Genomic DNA, 25,463 nt, shown 5'->3' with positions numbered 1-25,463 from the left:
CCCCACGTGGTCTCTGCGGACATCTGTTTGGACAGGTGTCCCGGCCCAACCTGATTAAACTGGGGCTGGAATGCTGCGCAGCGGCGGGCATCTTTAATACAACACTGAGGAAAATGAAATCTGTTGGCTAGATGGTGATGAGCAATTTGGAGTACAGTAAAGCAATAAATCAACGAGAGACTTCACTAAAGTGATTTTAATGTAGGCTGTGTGTCCTTTTAGTCAAGCTTAACTGTGATAAAATCTTATATTATACGCTGTCAGAAAAAATGCTCCTTAGCGGTCACTAGGGCAATACCCTTTCAGAAAGCACACCTTTGCACCTAAACAGTTCATATTAGTACCTCAGAGGTACATATTAGTATTAAATGTATGCCGAAATGGACCTTTATATAGGGTACTGCCCCAGTGACAGCTAGGGACCATTTCTTTTATTTTTTCCTGACAGTGTAGCTTTTATAACATGGGAGGACATGGCAATACAATAACATACCGATATACACTCACCTAAAGGATTATTAGGAACACCTGTTAAATTTCTCATTAATGCAATTATCTAATCAACCAATCAATCAATCAATCAATCACATGGCAGTTGCTTCAATGCATTAGGGGTGTGGTCCTGGTCAAGACAATCTCCTGAACTCCAAACTGACTGTCAGAATAGGAAAGAAATGTGATTTAAGCAATTTTGAGTGTGACATGGTTGTTGGTTCCAGACGGCCCGGTCTGAGTATTTCACAATCTGTTCAGTTACTGGGATTTTCACGCACAGCCATTTCTAGGGTTTACAAAGAATGGTATGAAAAGGGAAAAACATCCAGTATGCGGCAGTCCTGTGGGTGAAAATGCCTTGTTGATGCTAGAGGTCAGAGGAGAATGGGCCGACTGATTCAAGCTGATAGAAGAGCAACTTTGACTGAAATAACCACTCGTTACAACCGAGGTATGCAGCAAAGCATTTGTGAAGCCACAACACGCACAACCTTGAGGCGGATAGACTACAACAGCTGAAGACCCGACCGGGTACCACTCATCTCCACTACAAATAGGAAAAAGAGGCTACAATTTGCACGAGCTCACAAAAATCTGATAGTTGAAGACTGGAAAAATGTTGCCTGATCTGATGAGTCTCATTTTCTGTTGAGACGTTCAGATGGTAGAGTCAGAATTTGACGTTAACAGAATGAGAACATGGATCCATCATGCCTTGTTACCACTGTGTAGGCTGGTGGTGGTGGTGTAATGATGTGAGGTATGTTTTCTTGGCACACTTTAGGCCCCTTAGTGCCAATTGGGAATCGTTTAAATGCCACGGCCTACCTGAGCATTGTTTCAGACCATGTCCATCCCTTTATGACCATCATGTACCCATCCTCTGATAGCTACTTCCAGCAGGATAATGCAGCATGTCACAAAGCTCGAATCATTTCAAATTGGTGTCTTGAACATGACAAAAAGTTCACTGTATTAAAATGGCCCCCACAGTCACCAGATCTCAACCCAATAGAGCATCTTTGGGATGTGGTGGAACGGGAGCTTCGTGCTCTGGATGTGCATCCCACAAATCTTCATTAACTTCAAGATGCTATCCTATCAATATGGGCCAACATTTCTAAACCTTGTTGAATCAATGCCACGTAGAATTAAGGGGGTCAAATTCAGTATTAGTATGGTGTTCCTAATAATCCTTTAGGTGACTGTATGTAATTAAAGTAACAAAAATTAGGTAACATAGTCCATCAGCTTACCTGTCGGCTGTGTACTGTGCTTTAATGGGTTGTAGCAATGTGGCGCATTAAAACACAATCGAGAAGAATATGTGGCCTCACTGTTTCCAACGTGATGTGCAGTGATGTTGGCTCGTAATGCGGTCCCGTCCTTTCCTCTTCTGACTATTCCTATCATTAAAAGAATCAAAAGAGGCAAATGTAATAAACATATATACACATAAACATACAGTACAGTACAGTAAGATGCTGAAATACAGATATTAGCTCAGACAGGGTCACATATAATATAAACAAGTCACTACATGTTTTTACACTACTTGCTTCAGTGTCTGAACAATAAGCAGACCAAGCGTACAGCCCAAAGGTCATAAATTCGATCCTCAGGGAACATACATGTTGATAGAAAGTATACTGTAAGCCTCTTTGTATAAGCGTCTGTCAATTGCATTAAAGTAAATGTAAAAGGGCAGACCGCATTTAAGGTCTAGTTTTCATTCCTCTTGTTACCCATCTGAAGGATTTTTGCAATCCTCACAGAAGGAACGAGAAGTTTGCGTGCATTAGATCTGGCAACAGGCCATGCTCTTGATACCACCAGCGCCGGGTAAAGCGCTCCCATGGCAACGAGATGAGATTGGTTTGCTCAGGCCCAGACCGTTCTGCTCGCGTCCTAATGTAAGAAGACAACTCGGAGGAATTAATTTAAGTGTCAGAGGAGGAAAAGTCAAGAAAATTTCATTTGGAGAAAAAAAAGAAAGAAATGAAAGCCACTTTCCCCATTTCAGTTTCACTTCTCCACACAAATACCCAGATCTACAGGGCTTTGCGGACAACACTGACAGGCTGTTTCGGTCTGAAGCTACGCCAGACGGCAACAAGCTGGCATTTCTCACCGGAGACTAAGTGGTTTCATACCAGAGATGGAGAGAAAGTGATTGACAGATGACAAGAGCAGAGAGAGAAAGCAAGACTTTTGAGGACTCTCGGAGGATGTTTCGTGGGGAATCTGCTGTCTCCCATAAAGATACATGTAAGACTCTTCAATACCGTTCAAAACATTGAGCTGTGACAAAACAGCAGCTGCCATGAAAAACGCTCTTGTGAGCAAAACCCGCAGTCACGTTTTAAAACTGAGACGTTTTAAAATAAAGGATGCAAACCAATTCACATTTTTCTTGGCATTTTAAAGTACTTACATCACACAATAAAAAAATGGTCCCTAGCTGTCACTGGGACAATACCCTTTAAAAAGGTAATAATTTAGGTACAGATATATACAGGTATTTGGTAGCAATTTCTACTTTTGAGGTACTAATATGACCTTTTTAGGTGCCAAGGTGTACTTTTTTATCCAGTGACAGCTAGGGACTAGGGTTGCATAACGATTAATCGCGATTAATCTTTTGCAGAATAAAGGTTTTTGTTTACATCATATATGTGTACTGTGTATAATAACTAATAATTTTGTATAAATAAATACACAAACATGCATGTATATATTTAAGAAATGTTTACATATACATTTGTATATTTATGTATATATATATATATATATATATATATATATATATATATATATATATATATATATATATATATATATATATATATATATATATATATATATATATATATATATATATATATATATATATATTATATATAAATTAGGGCTGGGAAAAGATTAATCGCAATTAATCACATACAAAATAAAAGTGATTTTTGGCATAATATATGAGTGTGTGCTGTGTGTAATTATTATGTACATATAAATACACACACATTCATGTATGTATTTAAGAAACATTTACATGTGTATATATATATTTATTTTAGGGCTGTCAAGGGATTAATCGTGATTAATCGCATCCAAAATAGGAGTTTGTGTTTACATAACATATGTGTGGGTACTGTGTATAATTATTATTTATATATAAAAACGCTCCCAATCATGTAGATATTTAAGAAAAATTGGTTATATTTATATATAAAATATTTATATTTATATATAATATAAATTATATAAATGTATATACAGTATTTAAATGCAAATATTTCTTAAATATATACATAAACGTGTGTGTTTTTATATATACATAATATTTACACACAGCACACACACATATGTTATGTAAACACAAACTTTTATTTTGGATGCGATTAATCGCGATTAATCTTTTGACAGCCTTAATTTATTTATATTTTTATATATTCTATATTATATATAAATTAAAAAATTATATATAAATAAAATAAATTCTGACATGAGTATGTGTGGTGTGGTTAAACATACATATTAATTACACTCAGTACACACACATATATTATGCAAAAAAATATATTTTACAAATATTTTATTTTGTATGCAATTAATCGCGATTAATCTTTTCCCAGCACTAATACTTAATATATATTTTTTTGTATGTGTGCATATTTTTATATATACATAATTTTTATTCAAAGTTCACACAAATATATGATGTAAACAAAAACCTTTATTCTGCAATAGATTAATCGCAGTTAATCGTTATTCAATCCTACTACAACTAACAAACGAAAGACATTTTTGCCTTTATTTGATAGACAGCATTTAAGGAGACAACGGTACAGTACAGGGTTGAGAGATGGGTATGGGATCGGCAAAGGACCTCGAGCCGGGAGTCGAACTCGGGTCACCGGAAGTACACCATATGTCCGAGCACTGTCCACAACACCATCAGCTCTGACAATAAAGACCATTTTTAAACAGGTTTTCCAAACAGGCAGCTATTGGTCTGCTCGGCATGCCAAAACAAAAAGGCAATTTTTGTGAAAGTGCCAGAGTGTTAACACCTTTCAGAGGAAATAACCTATAAATGGATCACACTGAGCTATTAAGGGTTGTGGGTAACATTAGCCAAAAAAGCCACTACAAAATAGTACACTTTTGAGACACACTACTCCTAATATTGCATAGGTGGTGTGTAAAAAATGGGATTTAGTCAAATATTGGACATAACAGGATTAAAACGCTGCGGTTTTAATGAATAGGTAAATGCTATGCTCAATATGGTCACTCTGGTGACATAAGTCCCGCCTTCCAGTTAAAAGAACCAATTATCAATCGATAAAGGCTGATGATTCTCTGGGGGAGGGGCTTTGCATGGAGTCACATGAAAAAAAGTGATTTTAGCGCAATTTGAGCTTAAGAATCAAAAGCTGTGGTACAGTTGATGTCAAGTTGGTCAGAAATATGTTGTTTAATTGTTTTCAGCACATGATTTTAGAAATATCTGTCTTTCCCCATTCAAGGACTTTAGTCTTGCATGACTGACATAACTACCCAGAGGCATTGCAAACATGGCCGCCTACTGGCACGACTTCCCTAAAGGGACTTTGATGGGGGTTTGAAGCTGTAAACTCGGTGGTCAGGAACAAATGATGAATCAGATCTGAAATTATTTTTGTGTTTGGTTTCTTTTAGGGAATTTGCTGCGCTGCCATATTTGCAACGCCTCAAGGAACAAGACCAACAAGACCTGTCGATTATGCGCATTCACAAAGTAATATGGATATTTCTACAACAAAACGGCACAGATTACCCTCAGAAGGCCTTTGTTTATCATCGTGAAGCCGTTTGGATTTATTTTGTGAAGGATGGATGCACATTTTTTGGACTTGAAAGAGTGGACCCCGTAAGTTAACATTTGATTAAAGGTGCAGTGTGTACATTTTAGCGGCATCTAGTGGTGAAGTGCTGGTGAACTGCAACCAACAGCTCAGTCCACTGCTTACCCCTCGTTTTTTAATCACATAGAAAAGCTACAGTAGCGCCACCGGACAAACATGTCATCGGAGACAACTTAGTAAAAAAAGTTTGTCCATTAATGGCTTCTGTAGAAACATGGCAGCACAAAATGGCGACTTCCATGTAAGGGGACCCTCGATATATGTAGATAAAAACTTCTCATTTTAAGATGATAAACACAAAACGGTTCATTGTGAAAGGTCTTTATACGTACACCAATGATAATATAGTTTTGTATATTATTTTGCATTTCTGTCAAGAGATCCTCCTAAAAATTACACACTGCACCTTTAACTGAAACATCGAAGACATTTTCTAAAATAACTGAAAATGTGTTTGTCTGAAAAATGATGGACATATGCATCTTGGATGGCTTGGGGTGAGTAAATCATGGGTTTAATATCATTTTTGACCGAACTATCCCTTTAAAGAGCACCTATTATGAGATACACGTTTTTAAACATCCTTTTGTGTGTAAGTGTGTATTAGTACATGCTAACGATATTCAAAAAGTACATACCTCAAAGAAAACGATGACGCGAGTTATCGTCTCTAACGTTCGAGGACTACAAAAAACACTCGGATTGTAGGCAACAGTTTACTTCCTGGGATTGGTGACGTAGAGAAGACCAACATTATCATAGTTCAGCCCTCTCTGCTTTGCTTGGGTACGCCCTCAAAGACGGGGGTGGAGAGCGCTGAGTCAGAAGAGAGCTAAAATGGCGGAGGTTGGGAGCCCCTCCTTTGACCCTGTTTGCAAACTCTTGTTTCATCATTTAAGCGATTAAATCTCTCGAGTAGACGCTGTCTCTTTAGATGCGAGGGCAAAATAGCACTTTATGGACTTACACAGAGGACATCATGTTTAATACGGTTCCGGAAAAATCCAGTCAGAAGTTGTTCACGGAGTTTTCACAATAACTGCTTCTCATGAACCGAAGCTGCGCGACGTCTCCTCCTGAAAGTTGGATTACCGTGCACTTCTGGATCACAGGCTGTAAGTATTCATGTTTATTATTTGCCTTTACTGTAAGTTACGTTACCGGTAACCGGAGCTTAACATTATGTGCTTGTAGAGCTCAGATATAGATCTATATGTAACTTAGAGCTAAGCTTGCAAGCTAATTGTTTTGTGTTGTAATAATGTATTTCATAAACATATTTCGTACCATATTTACACAAGACACAACGTGTATGTTGAATTATGCAGACTATCGTTTTTATCGATGTTTATTTAGACATGTTTACAAACTTGCTAAGCTGTTCCAGCTAAACTGTTACCGGAAAGTTTGTTCTCATGATAAAACTCAAGAAACTCAAAGTACAGATGATTTGTTTAACGTTATTTGTATTTTACTGTTGTTTTTACTTGAAGCTTTCTTAGATTTTGAAACGAAGTAAACACGTAATGTGTGTTGCTAATGTTGGGCCATGTAATACATTAACGTTTTAATGAATAGTCTAACGATTTATAATCGTTGTACTCTATTGTTATAATATGTCTTTTTGACTGAATACATGTTTGTTTTATTTGTGTATATCCTAGATTCGCAGCTGGACACATCCTTCTACACTGTATGCAAACATGCAACATCATTACACACAGTACAAGGAGTCAGACTGGCATATGAGGAGCAAAGGTGTGTAACACATCTGATGTATTTAGCTAGTGAAACCACTACCAGTCTTAAATGTATAACTGATGATGACAAAGTTTTTTTCTCTGCATAATCATAGGAACCCAGGCAGTAGCATCGTTTCACAATGTTTCAATCACCATCATCAGTGGATGCCTTTGCCGTCCGTAGCCTGAGATTTCAGATTTGCAGCAAAAAAATGTGACTTTCCCATTTATTGGAATGCTGTGCAGGTATTTAAGTATTTTAGTAACTGTCTTAAAATAAAGTACGGTAGTGTTTACTTTTAAAATAAATGTATTGCTTATTTATATTTTTACAGGTTATACCTTACAGCCGTCCATTACAATGTCACCAAGCCGTAACAAAAGCTGGAGAGGGAAAGTACAAGGCTATGTTCCCAAAACACACAACTGACATACTGTAAGCAGTAATGTTTTATTTCAAATACATTCATAATTAAAAACTTACTGTATGAAGCAGGGAAATAAATGATCAAAACAAAAGATTTATTGACTGCAATATTTGTACAGTTATGTGGATGATGTGATCAGGCTTGTGTTTGATGAGTTATTTGAAGATAAGCTGAAGGAAACCCCGATTCCAATGGACCTGGCATCACAGTTTGAGAGACCTTCAAAGGAGGACGTGATTGCATGCCATCTTCAGTGCAGGGGTCGTCGGAAGCCAACATTCCAATCAGGAAGCTCCAAGCATATCTGGAGAACAACACACGACAGGATGATAACCCTAAAGTGTCGTCTTAAATAGCACCAGCTGACAAAGCTTTGATATGCCATTTATCTGAATAGATAGCTGTAAGAAATGAATTGAACAATTTTTGAGAGAAGAGCACAATATGGTTACTAAAGTATGTTTATTTGTATATTGTTTAACATTTAAATATATATTTGTAATAAATAAAAAAAAACTTTTGACTGACTACTATATTTTCTTTAAAGTTACATCTTTTGTTCTTTTGGGTACTTTGTTACTATAATAATACTTTAGTGTTATTGGTTTAAAAATGTAATAAAACTTACTCTAGTCCTGCGCCTCAAAGGCTTATAGTCGGTACAATAAATGTTCTGTGTGTAGGGATTTAGACAATTTGTGCAAAACCTGGATGATGAATCACGCAGGTAAGAGGCCCTGGAACCTGTTGCATTCTCCTTAAAACCTAATAAGTAAAAACATAGCACTTATAAGTAAGCTCTTTCATAATAAAGTTTACCATAGTAAAATAATGTAGAACTAACATTCATTGCTACATTTGGTGTTTCCATATAGTTTGCACAATAAAATAGTATGTAAGCAGTCTTATAATAAAGTTTACTATAGTAAAATAATGTAGAAATTACCAAGTGAAATCGTTTAATAATCATTTCAACAAATACTTTCTATGTGCTACATTTGGTGTTTCCATATAGTTTGCACAGTAATATAGTATGTAAGCAGTCGTATAATACATTTTACTATAGTAAAATAATGTAGAAATTACCAAGTGAAATCGTTTAATAATCATTTCAACAAATACTTTCTATGTGCTACATTTGGTGTTTCCATATAGTTATGTAGTACGTTATAATTACCTTTTGGATGTTTTTGCAACACATTTTCGTCTTCGTTTAGCATTCTGGCAGAGCTAAGGACACCTAAAAAAGTTAAATCCAATCGCATTCATTGACGGAGATCGTTTATATCGTAACGGCCTTCTGAACTCTCTGGATCGAGCTCGAAGTGGTAAGGCAGTACAGACACCATCGTTTATAGAGAAATATAACGCTTGTTTGCCTCTGAGGCTGTGACTCTCAGTCAGAACCATGTGTCAACCCACACGTAGTCGGGGGCGTAACCTTTCAAACACACGACGAACCCAGCTGACCAATAACAGTTGAGTAGTCATCTGACCAATCCGATTACACTAGACATTTTGGGAGGCGGAGACAGGAACTAAACCGAGCGTTTTTCAGACAGTGGGAAATCGGTGAGGTATGTAAGCAATTTATAAGACTCACAGTGCATTAGTTCAAGTTTTAATACCATGTATGTACTATGGGATATTGCAATAACGTGCTAACGTGCCAATTTATTAGCATAATTGGGGCTCTTTAATGGTTGGTGATTGGCTCTTTTAACTGGGAGGCGGGACTAGAGTGGCCATTCTGATAGTTGCAATCTCCCCTCATTCATATCAATACCAGTGACGCATCTTGTTAATATTAAATAGAGGTGATACAGAGGCTTCACATTGACAACAGATTCAAGGATTGTGATTTTTCCAAAGTGAGCAAACTCTAAATCTAAAATGAGAAAAAATAACACTCTGGTAACACTTTTCTATGCTACACCTGCCTGTGTCAAATAAACTGAGAAAACGCAAAAAGAAAAGAGTTATTTTTAGCCATATAGTTTAGTTTGCTTTGGGTACATAAATATTTAGCTTTTATAACCAAACCTGTCAAAAAATCCCCCAGAAAATTCATTGTGATTTTGTTATTTAAATACAATTTTTGGTGGAAAATCTTAAAGGGATAGTTCACCCCAAAATAAAAATTCTGTCATCATTTTTTTAATCTCATGTTAATACAAACCTTTATACATTTCTTTGTTCTGATGAACACAACTGAAAATATTTTGAGGAATGTTTGTAACCAAACCGTTCATGAGCACCATTCACTTCAATAGTATTCTTTTTTCCTACTATAGAAGTCAATGGGGCTCATGATCGGTTTGGTTACAAAATATCTTCATATGTGTTCATCAGAACAAAGAAATGTATACAGGTTTGTATCAACATGAGAATGAGAAAATTATAACAGAATTATTTTTATTTTGGGGTGAACCATCCCTCCAAAAGCCATTTTAGCCAAATTTACTATCATAAAACTGCCATAAAAGCACATGTTTTTTCATTTTCACTGCATGTTGTAATCTGTCATATCTTTTCATACAATTGATTGCACAGTCATAACATATCAAAACATGTACTGTTAAAAGACATTAAGGCAGTGCTAACATAAGTAAATAATAAGTGTTAAAAGCGCCTTTCAAACTACGCAGCAGTTAAACAACATACAATTGATGCTGATAACACAATCTAACAACACAGCAAGTCTAAACACGCCACACGTCAAGTGTGTATTTATGGAATAAATGTTTAGCCGTGTTTCAGAATAAATATCTAGCAGATGGTAGCCTACATGTTCATGTAAAGCTAAAGAGGGACTAGAGAAGTTTGAATGTCTTTGTATATGTGTGTGTGTGTGTGTGTGTGTGTGTGTGTACAAAGAAACAAATCCCAAGTGAATTGTTGCTCAGCACTCAGACTAGCATTCCTGTTGCATTCCAGCCTGTCGGATAAGATCGCATCTCTTTATCTGAGACCCCCGCAGCCTCGGATTCTCTCATCGTTTTCACAAGAAAGGAAGAAACTACAGACGAAATGACATGCGGCGTCCCTTATAACATCTTTGACCGAGAAAAGAAGGGTGAATTTCTTTTTGCTGAGAAACACTACAGCAGGAATATCCTGCCAACAGACGTCTGGCTAAAACTGGAAACACATTTGCTCAGACTTCATCAGCTTAGGTGGGTGTCACACAGAAGGCAGAACAAGAGTTCAACTAGAGTGTGTGTGAGAGGAGAGAGAGAGAGAGAGAGAGAGAGAGAGAGAGAGAGAGAGAAAACTGTAAGCATCACCATCTAATGTGTATCAACTATTACACTGGGCTAACATATCGGTGTAAAATTAATATATACAATGTTAGCTGCAAGTCCTTGAATTCTTGCCTGGCTGCCAAACCTCTCCACACAGTTTATGCTCATCAACTCCCCTCGTCCTTAGCAAACCAAAACATTAAATTTTTTCGCCAAGGTATTTGCTAGTGGCTATATATAAATACAATAAATAAATACAGACCAAAAGTTCACTTCGGTTCAGGCATGTAACCATAATAATGAGCGTGCGTCCGATGAAACCATCTATAGTTAAAGAAGGAAACACTGAGACTGCGCCTACATCTATAATATATAGTAGTCAAAAAGCAGTAGGTGAGGCGAGTAGTATGTCCGTATTAATAGTATTCGAAAAACAATAGGCGAAAAGTACCCGGATGTACTACTACTCTTGACAAGGTCCGGAAGTGTTCATACGATGGACACTTGCTATACCGTGATCCATGGAGGAGGAGTTATTAGACCTGTCACAATGATTAAAGGTATAGCAAAAGATTTTCCCGAATTTCTTAAAAGAACCGCCACTTTTTTTTAAAATGCGCAACACTCTACCTGCTCCCGAGAGGGAACGCCTATTAAACGTGTGCACGAGAGAGAGCATGCACGAGCCTCTTTTCTTCGTTCTGTCTGTTTACAAGTTGCTGCCGGCATGGCTCATACATTGAGATGTTTACCGTGTCTGCGTGGTTCGTGACTTGCTAATTTTAAATGGATTTCTCCAAATAGCATGACAAACTCTACCTCTCAAGTAGAAACTTCGCGACTGAGGCATCAGTGGGAAGCCCAACCTGTGCTTTTAGCGCACGCCAGCGTGTGAAATATTCTTTCAAAAACACTCTGGTGTTGTTTCTTTCTTCAGACGCCATTCTCTTCCTGTCATGCAATTCGTAGACACTTTTTCTCTTGCGGCCCTCAGACGCGAGCTTGAATGAATGGCTGAAACCGTAGCTCACCACACATATACACCTAAAAGTGCGCATGTGCAGAAAGCGAACCTACAGTTGTGTTCAAAATTATTCAACCTCCCAATGCTGTTAAGGGTTTTAGGGAATTTAGTGTACATTTGTAATTGTATTCAGAATGAAATCCTACAATGACTTCTTAAAGAACCATATGCAACTAAAATGACATCAATTGGTTTTGTAATATAGTAGTAAATGTTTCTTTTGTGAATTCTTCATTGACACAATTATTCAACCCCTTAAAGAACTACCACTCTGAAGAACAGAGGTTCATTGAAGTGTTTTCAATCAGGTATTGAAAACACCTATGGATGTCAGGGAACAGCAATAAAGCCTAATGAGCACCAATTAGGCAGCTTTAAAATGACTGTGATACTCAACTCCTTCTAAACATTTACTGGTGTGGTTACAAACATGGTGAAGTCAAAAGAATGGTCCAGGAAGACAAGAGAAGAGGTGATTAATCTTCACAGGAAGGGCAATGGCTATAAGAAGATTGCAAAGATGTTAAAGATACCATGAGACACCATAGGAAGCATCATTCGCAAATTCAAGGCAAAGGGCACTGTTGAAACGCTTCCTGGTCGTGGCAGAAAAAAGATGCTAACTGCGACTGCTGTGCGCTATCTGAAGCGTAGAGTGGAAAAAAGTCCCCGTGTGACTGCTGAGACACTGAGAAAAGATTTGTCAGATGTGGGTACTGAAGTTTCTGCTCAGACAATACGGCGCACCCTGCGTACTGAAGGCCTCCATGCCAGAACTCCCAGGCGCACCCCCTTGCTGTCTCCAAAGAATAAGAAGAGTCGACTGCAGTATGCCAAAAGTCATGTGGACAAACCACAGAAGTTTTGGGATAGTGTTCTGTGGAAAATTAGAACTGTTTGGGCCCATGGATCAACGCTATGTTTGGAGGAGGAAAAACAAGGCCTATGAAGAAAAGAACACCTTGCCTACTGTGAAGCATGGTGGGGGGTCAATCATGCTTTGGGGCTGTTTTGCTTCTGCAGGTACAGGGAAACTTCAGCGTGTGCAAGGTACCATGAATTCTCTTCATACCAGGAGATATTGGATGACAATACAGTCCGTCACAAACCTGAGGCTTGGGAGACGTTGGACCTTTCAACAGGACAATGATCCCAAGCATACCTCCAAATCCACTAGAGCATGGTTGCAGAAAAAAGGCTGGAACATTTTGAAGTGGCCATCGCAGTAACCAGACTTAAATCCGATTGAGAACCTCTGGTGGGACTTAAAGAAAGCAGTTGCAGTGCGCAAGCCTAAGAATGTGACTGAACTGGAGGCTTTTGCCCATGATGAATGGGCGAAGATACCCGTAGATCGCTGCAAGACACTTGTGTCAAGCTATGCTTCACGTTTAAAAGCTGTTTTAACTGTAAAAGGATGTTGTACTAAGTACTAAGATTGAGTGTCACTTGGGGGTTGAATAAAACTGATAATGATGTGAGCACAGAAAAGACATTTGTGGTTATTTCATTATAAATGTTATGTTATATTTGTCTGACCTACACATGCCTCTTTGATGTAATTGTAAGCAGGATGACTGAATGATCAAAATCAATGTCAAACCGTCCAAAACAATCAATTTCAGTTGGGGTTGAATAATTTTGAACACAACTGTAGGGACGTGCACGTACGACGCCCTTACGTAACATATCACCAGAATGATTGACAACTGGGATGACCAATAGTCTTGATGATCCACCCGGAAAAAGAAAATCTTCCACTTTATCGTTAAATAATCATCTCATCGCGATTGTTTGACCTCATCGCGAAGATTTCAGATGACCGCAATGATTGCATATCTCTCTTAAAACACAAGGGGGAGCTGCAGCAGCTGTATAAACATGACAGTATCTGATGGCACTCCTTATTCAATACAATGAAATCTTTTAAAGAATTGCTGCAAAACTTTGATAGAAATTATGAACTGCCAGGTAAAACATACATTTTCAAAAGCAATTCCAATTCAGAAAAGTAAAGGATGCTTTCTTAACTCTCTACCCACCAGCGTTAATTTTTTTAAAGTTACCAGCCAGTGCCAGCATTTTTCATGATTTTCACAAAATGTTCTTCTTAAAATATATAAACATACAATATATCAAATGAAAGAACAGACCCTCTGCTTTCAAAGTAAAAAAAGTTTCATCATACCTTAATTTGATAATTGTATTTTTGTGGAGACTTTTGTTAGAGATCAGATGCAGAACGATCCTCAAAACTTACATGGATTTAAAGCTGTTTGCCCTAGGGAGATACTTCTGGGTTTTATAAGTTGCGGAAGAGCACCACCTGGTGGAAAATAGCGGTCATTGGCAGGGAAGAATTTTCTCTTAAATGACGACGTTTGTTACGTGATGCATCAACGTGGCGGATGTAGTACGTCGGAATTCATTGATACTACCCATATTCATACTATAAAGTGCCTACTGTTTTAACGGTTGATGAGTAGGTACTTCATCTATTTCAGTACCTACTATTAGGGGTGGAACGGTACACAGAAGTCCTGGTTCAGTTCGTACCTCGGTTCAGACGCCACGGTTCGATTCACTTTTGGTACAATGGAGGGAAAAGCAAAACAAAAATGAAGGCATTTTTTGTACTTAAGCTAATCTTAATAACATAGGTGTCCTTATCAGTGTTATTTTGAGATGTCATGAATATGAACTGAAATGCATTTAACATACTATCTCGTATTTCAAAAATGTATACCTCTAAGTAATCTTGTACTCATCTTTCATACTAATATGGGTTCAAATGTATTACAAGTGTTACCTAAATACATTTTAAAATTACATTTTGGCCTTATTTCATATTAATGTACTAAAGAACAAAAAAATAGGCTTGTAGGATGATTTAATAGGTGTGTACGACTTCATGAGGGGCTGCAAGAAACGACAAGTGGATGATGTCAGAGTAATGCGAGAGCGATTTGAAATCAGCCTCCTCCGCAAGATTTCTCGCGGTACTCTGACGCTGATGGCGCTGCGTAAAGTTGAGCACGCTTAAGAAACTGAAAGCAGCTGAACTCGACAGAACTGCCCTGCGTATGCCTGCTGTATATAGCAGAACAATTTATCTCCTACTTCTCAGCGTGAGAAATACAAAGTGTGGCGTTTGAACTGACTGAAATGCGTGTGTGTCAAGGTGAATGCGTGAGACTTGAGAGCCCTGAAGATGTATTTCCACTCACATACCTAACAACTGCTGAACAACGCCGACGCAAAGTCCTCGTCTTTTCCACCACTCTCTCGCCTGTACTATTGTAACTGACTGGAAAACTGAAGTTTTGCCAAACTTGCGATGGCTGGCGGAGCGTCTAACATCCTCGTTATCTCTGCTCACTAACTGACTGGACCGGCGTCGACGTGACAAAAAACTGCAGAGTGCCAGAATGTAGACGGGCTCTGATAGAGCGCATACATAGGCAGAGCTCGGCTGCATCGGCGCCAATCAGAGCTTCAGAGCTAAAGCGGGGCAACAGATTAGCTGTCCATAAAGAACCCGCGTATCTAACAGTAGTTCCGCATTACATTAATTATTTTGCACGCAAGTTTTTTTATTTTCATACCGTGTATTCTCCGTTTAAATTCATGCACCGAACCATGACCCCCGTACCGATTCGGTTCGAAACGAATACATGTATTGTTCCACCCCTACCTACTATGTCACACAGTATGCGATTTCGGACCATCAAGGAACCAATTGCATAGCAACACCCTAGCAACCACATAGCAATTCCCTGAAAACACCTTAGCATCTGCATAGCAACACCCTGGCAACCCATAGGAAACCTGAAACAAGAAACGAGTTTTGTGTTTGCATTGTGTTCAGAAAAGCCTAGTTGTACATTACAGATTTAACGTACAATTTGCTATGCAAACATTTGCAGTTGAATTTAAGTTTATTTTAAGCAAACCGAGTAAATATATATTTACAAAAGTCTGGCCACGTGCACATAATTCATCTGCTTTGCTACGGCACGTTGAATTTGAGCCACGTTTAACACTCAGGACTCACTGCCTGGATCTGTCTGTTCTACCGCACACGACCTTGCTGACAATCCCCGGAGATGAGCGACAGACGCCAGCGGTCCGACGACAGCCGTGGCCTTCGCTACACGGCATGGCTTTCATGCCACAAACAAACCGTAGAGGGCAGAGCCAGAGAGACACAGCAGATGCCCACTTCATGAACATCCACGGTCCTGAGCGCAAATGGAAAAATAAACAAATTGAAGGAAACTGCAGGAACGGCCAGAGAGGGTTCAGTGCTTGGCTGCGATCCACAGATGAGACAGCTGGCACAGACACCCTCCACAACCCTGGCAAATAACGCCCCTCGTCTCAAGAGACCATGTATGAGAGATATAGACAGAGAGAGAGAGAGAGAGAGAGTGAGAGAGAGACAGTCTCTTTTCAATTTTATCCTTCGCCTTTAACCTCTATAGCATCACTACAAAGAACTCCATCATCTAAATTTTTAATTTATTGTTTATTGTGAGAGAGAGAGAGAGAGAGAGAGAGAGAAAGAGAGAGAGAGGGAGGCAGACAGGAAGTAGATTTGTTTCCGTGTCTCAGAGCTCAAAGTCTCATTAACACTCGAGGGCACACTCTCGCCCCATTCCCCCGGCTGGTCTAAGTGTGACTGTGTGTGTGTGCGTGTGTAGGAGGTGCGGTTCAGTCAGGAGAGAGCTGTAGATGAGCGCAGCCTCGTCTGGAGGTGAGACAGTCTGGCGAGTGATAAAGATGGATGAGAGGATTGGCAGAACCGCTTGCACGAGCCAAAAATACATACAGCCAATCAAGTTGCAACCATTTCCGTTTCTCGCCTACTGTTGCATATTCTGTCGACTGATATCAAATATTTGTCTTCGCGTTTCATTTATTCGCTCTCGCGATTATTAATGAAGCGCAGATCGTGCTAATTGCTTCATGACTTCGAGAAAATTTGTCTCTCGCAGAGGTCTAATGAGGAACGTAGTGCAAATTTAGCATGAAATATGCGCTAGCTAGAGGTTGAGGAAACAAAAATGATAAATTAACAAACACTTAACTTAAAGATCAAAACATCATCCCTAAATCATCACAGAATGAGTATTTTAAATACTCTAATGTGTCAAATATAGCAAAGTAATGATATATACAAGTATATCAACATATAGTTAGTTTTGCAAAATGTCCACTAAATGTTTTAGATATTCAATAACTTCAATAAATCTGACCCTCAAAGACCTGTTAGTCTGCCTTTAAAATGTCCACCTCCACTCCATTTATTATCCTAAATTAGATGCACCTGTTCGAGGTCATTAACTGCATAAAGACACCTGTCCACCCCATACAATCAGTAAGAATCCAACTACTAACATGGCCAAGACCAAAGAGCTCTACAAAGACACTAGAAACAAAATTGGGCACCTCCACAAGGCTGTAAAGAGCTATGGGGAAATTGCCAAGCAGCTTGGTGAAAAAAGGTCCAATGTTGGAGCAATCAGAAAATGGAAGAAGCTGAACATGACTGTCAATCTCCCTCAGACTGGGGCTCCATGCAAGATATCACCTCGTGGGGTCTCAATGATCCTAAGAAAGGTGAGAAATCAGCCCAGAACTACACGGGAGGAGCTGGTCAATGACCTGAAAGAGCTCGGACCACCGTTTCTAAGGTTACTGTTGGTAATACAATAAGACGTCATGGTTTGAAATCATGCTTAAACCCCTGCTTAAACCGGCACATGTCCAGGCCCGTCTTAAGTTTGCCAATGACCCTTTGGATGATCCAGAGGAGTCAAGGGAGAAAGTCGTGTGGTCAGATGAGACCAAAATACAACTTTTTGGTCATAATTCCACTAAACATGTCTGGAGGAAGAAGAATGATGAGTACCATCCCAAGAACATCATCCTTACTGTGAAGCATGGGGTGGTAGCATCATGCTTTGGGGGTGTTTTTCTGCACATGGGAAAGGACAACTGCACTGTATTAAGGAGAGGATGACCGGGGCCACAGAAGATCTGTGTGGAGGAGTGGGCCAAAATCCTTCCTGTAGTGTGTGCAAACCTGGTGAAAACTACAGGAAATGTTTGACCTCTGTAATTGCAAACAAAGGTTACTGTACCAAATATTAACATTGACTTTCTCGGGTGTTCAAGTACTTATTTGCAGTTGTATCATATAAATAAATAGTAAAAAAATCATACATGGTGATTTCTGGATTTTTTTTAGATTATGTCTCTTACAGTCGATATGCACCTACGATGACAATTTCAGACCCCTCCATGATTTCTAAGTGGGAGAACTTGCAAAATAGCAGGGTGTTCAAATACTTATTTTCCTCACTGTAAATAACATTGAATTGAATAGACAGTACCTACTGCAGGGGTCTCCAACCTTTTTATGAGCAAGGGCTACCACAATGGATAAAACAATCTGGAGGGCTACTTTTTGAAATAGTCTACTTAAAACTTTTTGTTTTACTTTTTATTTTATTTTATTTGACTTGTTTATATGTTTTAGTATTGTTTAAAATTTTAACATACGTAAACCAAGCCAAGCTAATATAAAAAAATGTGTAATGAATAAATAATACAGTTGAGACTATTAATAGAATGTGCTTTGGCGGGCACCTCACAGACTCTGTGCGGGCTACCTCGTTGGTGACCCCTGACCTACTGACTTCCATAATAGGAAAACAAATACTACTAAAGTCAATGGGTGTCGTCTAATGTGTTGTAACCATCATTAATTACAATATATTCTTTTTTGTTCAACAGAATACAAATGATAACATCATTTTTATTTTGGGGTGAACTATCCCTTTAAAGGTGGATGCCAATCAACCGATTGTTCATAACGTCACACTATATTTAGCAACCACAAAAAATCTCCACCAGATTGCACTTTATTCCATATGCCATCTACCAACAAACAAACCAGTTCGAGTTTATATGCAAGCATGACAAACATTTATCAAAATCTCTGTGTGATTTTTTTTGGTTGCAAAATCGGCATCCTCATGACGATAAATCAGATCTTGCTGTGTTCCTCTGAACGGCATGTGTTCTCAAAAACATTACATCGGGGGTATGATGAGCTGCACCGAGCGTTCATATCCCATAATGCCCTGCACCGAGATCTCACAGCTTCTGTCATTTGTTTTGGAGGTTCTGCGTCCACAGAGGGTTTCTGCCTCCTCTGTCATTTAAACACGGACCTGGATACAGTATGTGCGAAATCACCATTAGATACGAGCCAATTAATTTCATCTCCTCTCCAACGTTCAGATATGAAAGAGCTTCCATCAGGCGAAGGGAGAGCAGATTTTACATCTCGCCACATTCCAGAGTCTGCCCCCAAAAAATGCAATTACACGGCTGTGAGCGTGCGAGGAAAGGGAGATGGATAGAGAGAGAGAGGATGAAGGGGCAATCCGATGGCGGCCCGGTTTCTGCCTCTGTTAATGGTTAACTTGTTCTCTCATCTGAGAGGGTCCAGCCCGGCACTAAGGGAACTTCAAAGCAAGGGACCACGCTCTCCCCATTTCAGCTGATTGCTGAACAACATCCAAATACACACACGCGCACACAAATACACAGGGATACACACACACACACTGACATGTGCCCTATAATGCAACCTAAATTTCTGAAGGGCCTTTAAGCAATTTTTTACTTAAAGGGTCCATATACCACTCTTTTTGAAGTCATAGTCTCCCCCTTTGACCCTGTACCTTTAAGATAAATTCAAGTTTCTGAATGGGATATGTAAATGTGGTAAAGTCTCAAGGTAATGACATCATAACAGTGATAATTTATTTCTTAACTTTAACTTGAGAATAAGCTTTCAAAGTTACACCATACTTTTAAGCATTTTAAAGGGGACATGAGATGTCAAATAAATCTTTGATGTCCCAGAGTACATATGTGAAGTTCTGGCTCCAAAATACCATACATTTTAAAATTGCCACCTTGTAGATGTGAGCAAAAATGTGGCGTTTTTGGGTGTGTCCTTTAAAATGCAAATGAGTTGATCTCTGCACTTAATGGAAATGCTGTGGTTGGATAGTGCAGATGAAGAGGTGGTATTATCCCCTTCTGACATCACAAGGGAAGCTAAATTTCCATGACCTATTTTTTCACATGCTTGCATAGAATGGTTTACCAAAACTAAGCTACTGGGTTGATGTTTTTCTAGGGTTCCCACACCTTGGCTAACTTCAAATTCAAGGACCTTTCAAGAATTTTCCAGGTCCAATACCCTCAAATTCAAGGACTAAATGTGGGGACACATTTAACACATTAAGTGAGAGCAAGGTTACATTGTGTTACCTTTTAAGATACATTGTTACAATTCCCTTTTAAGGGAACTCGTGCTGCATCACTACAGTGACACTTTGGGGACGCCTCCAGTGGTAAGTGCGTCTTAATGTTAGTGCTGGGTTTCGATTCAAATTTCAAGAATCGATTCCGATTCTCAAGATCTTGAATCGATTATCATTGTTCGATTCGATTCGATTCGATCCGATCTTCGAGATTTAGATAAGTGTTTTTCAGTTTTTTGGATTATAAAAATGTGCAGTTATTTGCCACTCACTATAGCTTTTAACTGCTCACCACAGTTTTAAAATATGGACAATTTAAAGATAATAATGTTAAAGTGAAAATGTCCAGAGGATAACAACAGATTAAGTCTTGATAGACAGAATTTTGTTTTTAATTGAGTTATTAATTTTATAGACTATTGAAGCTATAGTATGCATTTTATTTTGTATTTATGCATACATTACATTAAAAATAGGCAGTATGTAAAATGAACAGGTATAAATTTATGCACAAACCTACAGACAGGATAAATACCTGTATATGAGAGACAGAGCTCTAACTTATATAGATATTATGACGGGTGCTATGATGTGATGAAGTCTGTTTTAAGGTCTTGACGCTCTTTACTTCCTATTGCACATTAACATTTGTGTCTCTTTCTCGTCTTTCTGATCAAAGATGTTTGCACTATAAGCAAATTAGGCGTCAAACTACATCGCTCCAGCAGTGCACGTGTCACTGATATAAACGCGAGTTTTGTCTTAGCTTGCTAAAAGTTCTGAAAACTTTACAACTATTAGCATTATGTGTAAGAAGAACTCTTTCTTTGGCGACCCGTTGCGCGGGCCTCAAGAAACCTCTGCCCATCAGGGACCGGCTGCATGAGCACATAGGGGGAGGGAGAGAGAGAGATTCGCTGGAGACCCGCGGTGGATTCACTGCATGGCGCTTATTATAAAAATTACACAAATAACTCGTTCATTTGTTATGAGTGGATTATTTTACATGTAGATCGCAGCTTTGAGCGTTTCTAGAGTTTTCAAAACAACCGCTTGCTTAACGTTACTGACCGCTATGTTCATTGTTTTAATGTCCTTCCACCTCGTGCGTATGCGTGAATTCAATGACGTGGCAAGTTAAAGTTATTAATTATTAAATCGATTCTTTGAGTTACGGATCGATCTTTAGAGATTAACATGAAAATCGATTCAGAATCGGTGAATCGATTTTTTCAACACAGCCCTACTGAAGGTGTATATCAAATTCAACCAATGGTGAGGCTTAACGACAAAGACAGGGTGCATGAAGTATATCTCTATCTGAAATATTGCCAAAGACCGCGTTACAGGGACGCAGGAAGTATGGCAATGGGGGACGCAGCGTCTCGTTCCCTTCTCAGGGAGCAACAGTTACATACATACCCCGAGACGTTTTCATGTGTCAAACACAACTATGCAAAAAAGCATTTTGGTATGAATCAACATTCGCATACAGAAGATAAAAGCATTTAAAGCGAACAGTTTAGCACGTTCTAGAATTTTATGATATTATCCTACACTACACATGGAATAATGTGTGTTTTTTTTCCGAAAACAATTAGCATAAAATAGATTCAAGCACTTTCAATGACCTGTATCTATGTATGTATATTTTCAAAAACTTTATATTTTTCCCCCAGATTCAAAAACTTTTAAGGATTTCAAGGACTCTTGGGAACTGTTTTTCACATTTTCTAGGTTGATAGAACCACTGGGGACCCAATTATAGCACTTAAAGATGGAAAAAATTGTCATGATATGTCCCCTTTAATATTAGATATCCCACAGTAGATATCATTATGAAAACGCAGCTGGTTTATAAAAATTCTGGTGTCGACTATCTTCCTTAAAAATATATAATAAAATCCAATCACGATCCCCGACTATTAGCAACTTCAAATTGGTCTCCCAACTAAATCTAAATGCTCAGCACATAATCCGACTGACCACTGCTGCTCCTGCCATCTTAAGCGGATTACTAATGATTAAAACATAATGAAATGAATTAAAAGAGGCTTGGGGTTAAGAGTCATTACGAGGACACACTTGTCAGAATTAGGGAGTCGTTTTTAGCCGCTCGCTCACAGAAACAAACATTGCGGCAGTTGCACAAGGCCGATTCCCTTTCGTATCTTTAGTAGAGTCGAGCGACTGTCAAAGCTAACAACAACAACGCAACAACTGACAACCATCTGCTTCAACTCGCAACCCAAGAGATTCCTCATGCTAAAGAGACTTTCACGCTCACTGCCATCCACAACAACAAAATTACTCAAATTCTGAAAGCTTTACGGCTATCTGCCGTTTTCCTTCTGGAGTCCTGCAGACCTCTGGTGTTCACGGAGAGGGCAGAGCTCCAGGGATTCGCCGGACCACCCTGCAGGGCATCTCAGGGGTGTGTAAAAAGGCCGCTAGACACTTTGAGTCCACTCACGAATCTCTGCTCACAAAGAAAGACAGGCAGTCGCACATCAACAAAACGCTGAATTCAACCCACAGATGCAGAAGTTCACCTTCACAGCGGTGACACCCGAGGAGACAAAATACTTCAATCAACAGCTCTTCCAATGACCTCGGAGAACTGCGGTATTATTTCACTCTGCCATATCCATTTCAGACAGGACGTGGTGAGAGACACAGTGTGTGTGAGAGAGAGAGAGACTTTCTCTTTTGAGAGTGATATGGCGTTTTTCGAGGGCTCAGACACACAGAAGGTGTTTTATGGATGAGTTCTGGAGAGAAAAGACCTTCAACGATTGGTTTCCACTGTGTGGCCCTCCGGTGGTGCGCAAGATCCTTTTCCACCCTGTTACTCCATCTGCTTACTGCACTTCTGTATCCAAATCTTTGGATATTTCTTGAAATCGCCTCTTATGCATCCGGACCACTTCAATCAAAATTCCATAAACTGGTTGAGACAATGTCTTCCATTACAGCACAGTTGCCATTCATCTCCTTAAACCGTAAAATGAATAAAGCGGGATCTCATAAGTGCAGCCCACCGGTGGTCCATGAGATCTTTTTCAATCCTATTACTGCATCTGTTACTGTCATTCAAACGCAGGCCTGCCACAAAAAACACTTTTTTCACTTTTAACATTTTGCGTCACCTATCAGCGCCACTCAAAGAAAACCCATCTTAAAACCCAATCACCTGTTCAGGGAAAAACAAATAGAGGCCGTCTTCGCTTCTGGTTGCCATTCATCTCCACAAGCTGGCTTTTTATTATTATTATAATCAAATGAATACAATCGCATCTCATAAATACCCCACTTAAAAAGTCATTTTCTCCGCCTGAAACTTGTTTCGCTGTCCGTCGCAGTGAGGCGTGAACGAGCAACATGTTTAATTCAGATGCAAAGCAATTTGCAGGCAGCTCATTCCCCCAAAACGCACACACGTACTAAAGTCTCACGCACCCAGTAGGTATGCACGCACCCAAACCCACACGCCTGTGATTTTTCAAGCAAGGACTTATAGTCACACATGCACAACCCCAGAATAAATTCTTGCAGCGAGGACGCACACCTCCCACTTAGAGTTTCTCATACACTCGCTAGAGCTATTTCTTCATATTTATCTCAGTAAATCATGTAGCATTTATTACCGGTACGCTTGCCAGCACTCTATTACGGCCAGGTCCAGATTCGCCTCTTGCGAGAGAGATAGGCGCATCGATATAGAAAGTTATTACAAAGATTTCAGGCGTGGAGGCGGCAAACCCCCGGCGTGGACTGTGACACCGGGCCGGAACGCTGAAGAAAGCCCGAGGGATTAGAGAGCTGCTCACACAAGGTCGACAATCCGGGCAGGTAACAAATAAGAGGAACTCACTAGAATTTGCCCTGGACAAACCATTATTCTCAGTTAGCGATGAGCATTCAAGACACACGGCAGCAGGCTAATAGTTTCGAAATTTACAACCTCAGTTCTTGCTTCGTAAAGGTCGCCGTTTGACCTCTACGCGGTGTATATAAAGCAAGGCAGGGTGGCATGCTTCTGTTGCCAGCGACTCGAGATATAATAAGCTGGACTGCATCCAAGTTGACATACTCTATAACCTTAAATGTGCTTGAATTTGTGGGTGGGCCGTATCCTCAAACACTTAGACGGCCACCCTCATCACAGGGCCCGGTACGACATCCAACTGTCCAACTATGGCACTGCAATACAGTTCACAGGATTAGGATTGGTACATCTTTATAGTACATTAAAAAGTACAAAAGGACAAAACTGTCCAGATGGTCTACTATCGGTAGTGGATTTTAAAAGTGTCCATCTGGGCATACTTTATGTCCTAATTTTACCTGCAATTTGTGCTAGAAGAGAAAGAGCTTATGATGCATTTGATTTCCAGTTACGAAAAAAGGATGTAATATAAGTGTATAAATATATATAGAATTTAGCACGGTTTTGCTTTGAAGTTCGTATACCTAAAACTTAAATGCACAATATTTACAATTTTTACATTTAAATACCAAATCACTGGTACAGTGCAATATATTTTTCGCTTGTGTACTTACATTTTCCCAAATATTTCATGGAGAGAAATTCGCTATTTTAATTAGTGTAACACCACTTTTTTTATGACGTCATGCCCGTGTTATCTAGAAACCATAGATCTGTTTGATGGACCGACATGTGACAAAGTATTCTGAGAGTGAGTTAAAAGAAGTATTGTTGAGTCGCTCTCGTGATACATTGTAATCGAGGGGCAACATTCATATCTCTCTGATGAAGCCAATACAGAAGTGATTTAAACTGCAATTCATTGTCCGGCCACTAGAGGCTGCCTCCAAAAGGGAGCCAATTCCTATAGACCCCTATGTTAAAATGTCCAATTAGAGCAGAAAAAAATAAGTTTACACTAGAGTAAGTTTAAATAAATTTACGTGTTACAAAAATAGTTTTTGGTCTCTATATCAATTTTTTTTGTAACTTAATTATGTTAAGCCTTAAAGGAACAGTATGTATCATTGTGGCCAAAACTGGTATTGCAATCACAAACCTTGTGGCTAAAACTGGTACTGCAATCACACAACTAGTGGCCAATACGCAAAATGACAACATAAACATCAGTTGAGGGCTGCAACTCCACTTTTTAAATGACAATATCCTGGCCAGGCCACTGATGTCAGTGATATAAATATTTGAAATGAAAATTAATTCTTAATGTTTAGTGACATATCAGGGCCATTTTATGATTAATTGATATAAATTTCTTACATACTGTT

At 39.1% G+C, this 25,463-nt stretch overlaps 1 protein-coding gene and 2 long non-coding RNA genes across 4 annotated transcripts in view; 1 reads left to right on the top strand and 2 right to left on the bottom strand.

The window, feature by feature from the left end:
• Positions 1-25,463, bottom strand: part of plxnb2b (plexin b2b) — a 215,745-nt gene that overhangs the window by 116,220 nt on the left and 74,062 nt on the right. The window contains exon 3 of the mRNA XM_073868475.1: positions 1,752-1,901. The gene's annotated coding sequence lies outside the window, so the exon portion shown is untranslated. The remainder of the gene's footprint in view (positions 1-1,751; positions 1,902-25,463) is intronic.
• Positions 5,943-7,823, top strand: LOC129434334 (uncharacterized). 2 transcript variants are annotated; one of them, XR_012369965.1, is made up of 5 exons: positions 5,943-6,517; positions 7,067-7,160; positions 7,258-7,390; positions 7,480-7,580; positions 7,691-7,823. It is a non-coding gene; the product is annotated as an uncharacterized lncRNA (long non-coding RNA). The 2 variants fall into 2 exon arrangements; XR_012369964.1 differs by lacking the exon at positions 7,691-7,823 and having other exon boundaries at positions 7,480-7,610.
• On the bottom strand, positions 7,737-8,943 carry LOC141364281 (uncharacterized). Its single transcript, XR_012369966.1, has 3 exons — positions 8,750-8,943; positions 8,201-8,337; positions 7,737-7,876 (listed from the first exon to the last, which is right to left on the bottom strand). It is a non-coding gene; the product is annotated as an uncharacterized lncRNA (long non-coding RNA).

Source organism: Misgurnus anguillicaudatus, chromosome 6 (assembly GCF_027580225.2).
Source record: "Misgurnus anguillicaudatus chromosome 6, ASM2758022v2, whole genome shotgun sequence".
Classification (NCBI taxonomy): domain Eukaryota; kingdom Metazoa; phylum Chordata; class Actinopteri; order Cypriniformes; family Cobitidae; genus Misgurnus; species Misgurnus anguillicaudatus.
Note: the sequence above shows the minus strand (reverse complement) of the source record. Positions and strands in the feature narration are given on the sequence as shown.